Genomic DNA, 4,086 nt, shown 5'->3' on the forward strand with positions numbered 1-4,086 from the left:
AATCGCTTGCCCCATTTGCAGAGGCAGTTTTGAAATTAATAATGTTGATCAACACCCATCGACCGAAAAGCCTCAGAATTCAGTGGAGATTAACCCTGCAGAAGAACAGGCACTTGGGCCTCAGTTAGATATTATGGGTAATATTAATTCTGATTCTCACGCGGATAATGTCGTCATTGAGATTCCTTTATAGAATAGATAGTTCATAATTTCTCACGCGGATAATGTCGTCATTGAGATTCCTTTATAGAATAGATAGTTCATAATTTTTCTTGAAATTTTGTTGCGGATTGTATTGGTTTTTCTGTGTAGTGAATTGAGTTGTGTAAGATTTGTATTCACAATTTTGTAATCCAATGTACTCCTGTCATATTTTTCTTTTGAAGATAATATTGCATCGATGTAGAATAAAACCATTTATTCTTGAGCAGGGTAGTCATAATTCTTACATGTGAAATTTCATTTTGGATTGCTTTTGCCTTCCAAGGTAATATGGGATATATGTGAAATAGAACTACTTATTCTTTAACAAGGTAATCATAGTTTTTACATGTGAAATTCTGCTTCCTTTATTAATTCTAGGCCTGTAGGTTTGAAGAAGCCCTTTTATTTTTATTTTGTCCATATATGAATTATTGGATTAGCGTCTGGCATTTTTGAATTTGATATTTTGTGCCAGCATTACGCTTGGCATACATCAATGCTTACATTCCATTTTTCCAAAATCCATTTTTCCAAAATTGGGACTCTGGGACTCTGAATTTGACATTTTCTGTGAGCATTTTGGGTGGCATATATAAATGCTGAAAGCCTATTTTCCCCAAAGTTGGAGCTGTTGGCCATGTATAAATGTTAGTAATCATCTAATATTTAGTATGGTGAAGGTGGTTTAATGTCTTGCGGAGGCTATTTCATCAGTTTCAGGATAATTTATGCATTAACACAATTTCATGTAAATTTGTTATGGGATAATGTAGATGTTCCTAAACTGCAGGAGACATGATCATGTAAATACTCAGCAATATTTTGTGCCTATATCTCAAGTTAATCTAAGAATGATGCCATGAACAGCTATGTGGAATGCTACCTCTATCTGAGGAGAGGTAATATTTTATTTGGCTAAGGGCCCAAACATCGATTGGGAGGGATGCCCTGGCCACCTTCAAACCAGACTGTTAAAACTACTAGAAATTGGATATGGAAATTGAAGTTGACACTCAGTGGAATTAGCTGGCATAGTTGGATCACAAATCCATGGCCAAATTGTCAATGTATCCCTGGGATGATTCTGAAATGTCAAACCTTCAATGAAAAAGAAAGCTGAATTCTCAGTCCGTTCTAACTTCTACCAAACGCCTCTTCTCACTGTATGAAATACCAAGATTCATCTCTTATGATATTCAAAGCGTCAAGATGTTTCTTAACAATAGCTACTATCATTGCATCGGGGAAAAAAATTGGACACTGTGATGCATACATAATAAAACACAATCTTTGTTCCAAAGAACCAAAACTTAATATAAAAAATAGAGTTTGTTCCCACCTTTGTTGCTATCTAACCATTACTCCAACTCATTAACTACTACGTCTTCTCCACTGCATCGTAGTCTTGGTTTGTCTTGATCAATTCAAGGATGGTGATAAATGCCTTGTGTTACCAAAATGTAGCCATTGTTTCCATGTTCCCTGTGCAGATGTTTGGCTCTCCCAGCGCTCCATATGCCCCATTTGCAGAGGCAGTGTTGAAATTATTAATGTTGATCAACACCCATCGACCGAAAAGCCTCAGAATTCAGTGGAGATTAACCCTGCAGAAGAACAGGCACTTGGGCCTCAGTTAGATATTATGGGTAATATTAATTCTAATTCTCACGCGGATAATGTCGTCATTGAGATTCCTTTATAGAATAGATAGTTCATAATTTTTCTTGAAATTTTGTTGCGGATTGTATTGGTTTTTCTGTGTAGTGAATTGAGTTGTGTAAGATTTGTATTCACAATTTTGTAATCCAATGTACTCCTGTCATATTTTTCTTTTGAAGATAATATTGCATCGATGTAGAATAAAACCATTTATTCTTGAGCAGGTAGTCATAATTTTTACATGTGAAATTTCATTTTGGATTGCTTTTGCCTTCCAAGGTAATATGGGATATATTTGTAATAGAACTACTTATTCTTTAACAAGGTAATCATAGTTTTTACATGTGAAATTCTGCTTCCTTTATTAATTCTAGGCCTGTAGGTTTGAAGCAACACTTTTATTTTTATTTTGTCCATATATGAATTATTGGATTAGCATCTGGCATTTGTGAATTTGATATTTTGTGCCAGCATTACGCTTGGCATACATCAATGCTTACATTCCATTTTTCCAAAATTGGGACTCTGGGACTCTGAATTTGACATTTTCTGTGAGCATTTTGGGTGGCATATATAAACGCTGAAAGCCTATTTTCCCCAAAGTTGGAGCTGTTGGCCATGTATAAATGTTAGTAATCATCTAATACTTAGTATGGTGAAGGTGGTTTAATGTGTTGTGGAGGCTATTTCATCAGTTTCAGGATAATTTATGCATTAACACAATTTCATGTAAATTTGTTATGGGATAAAGTAGATGTTCTTAAACTGCAGGAGACATGATCATGTAAATACTCAGCAATATTTTGTGCCTATATCTCAAGTTAATCTAAGAATGTTGCCATGAACAGCTATGTGGAATGCTACCTCTATCTGAGGAGAGGTAATATTTTATTTGGCTAAGGGCCCAAACATCGATTGGGAGGGATGCCCTGGCCACCTTCAAACCAGACTGTTAAAACTACTAGAAATTGGATATGGAAATTGAAGTTGACACTCAGTGGAATTAGCTGGCATAGTTGGATCACAAATCCATGGCCAAATTGTCAATGTATCCCTGGGATGATTCTGAAATGTCAAACCTTCAATGAAAAAGAAAGCTGAATTCTCAGTCCGTTCTAACTTCTACCAAACGCCTCTTCTCACTGTATGAAATACCAAGATTCATCTCTTATGATATTCAAAGCGTCAAGATGTTTCTTAACAATAGCTACTATCATTGCATCGGGGAAAAAAATTGGACACTGTGATGCATACATAATAAAACACAATCTTTGTTCCAAAGAACCAAAACTTAATATAAAAAATAGAGTTTGTTCCCACCTTTGTTGCTATCTAACCATTACTCCAACTCATTAACTATCATTTTCCCACCCTTATTGCAAGCTCCATCTGTTTTAAAGGCAAGAAATGGAATGGTTTTTTTGTTAGTTGGATTACCAAAAGAAATGGGTTAGTTAAGATAGCTTATAAATGCAGGCACAAGTTCTGAGGCTCTCATGGTGTTATTTCAATATATTGGCCATGTTCAAGTTTTGAATAGAACTGTCCTGAAAAATATCTCAAAGAAAATCGATTGCAATTTCATTGTAAAATCCAAAATTTGAAAAAAGAGGAATTCACATGAGCAAGTGACTCGATGAGTTGCTGCAATTAATACAAAAGTATTCTTTCTTCAACACCCTATGGAATGTAGGCACATAGAAAGAATGCAGGGGTATCAACAAAAATGGAAGAAACATATGAGTAATACCACCTAAGTCACAACCTTGGACCCTGATTTCTTCAAGCGAGGAATATAGGGCCGATTCTAAATCCCTTTTCACTCGACCATTAGATTTAGTGGTTTTAATCGTACAAACCAAAGTTTCGAGTGAACTTCAAAAGAGACTGTAACCAGCATTTTGTGAATGCATTATTTTTTATGGGGGAAATCTAAGGAAACAACTACAAGTATCCATTCTTTCAGAGTAGGTCAATGCAAGAAGTGTCTAGCTTTGTCCCTTTAGTTGTGGCCAAGATTGAAAATGCACTGTAGAAATTTATTACTGTGGGCAGAGCAAAGAAGATTTTAGTACAAAAGAACTTGCCCATTGGCTACTCACCGTCGTATTTAACACTATACACTCCATCTGGAGAACCAATGGACAACATAGGGTGCATTCCGAGGTTTAACAATTTATCCAAAACTGGGAATGATGTTCTATAAGCCCGAGTGAAAAAACT

Source organism: Pinus tabuliformis, chromosome 2_2 (genome assembly GCF_031772625.1).
Source record: "Pinus tabuliformis cultivar Carrire ecotype Pingquan chromosome 2_2, CPIR1, whole genome shotgun sequence".
NCBI lineage: Eukaryota > Viridiplantae > Streptophyta > Pinopsida > Pinales > Pinaceae > Pinus > Pinus tabuliformis.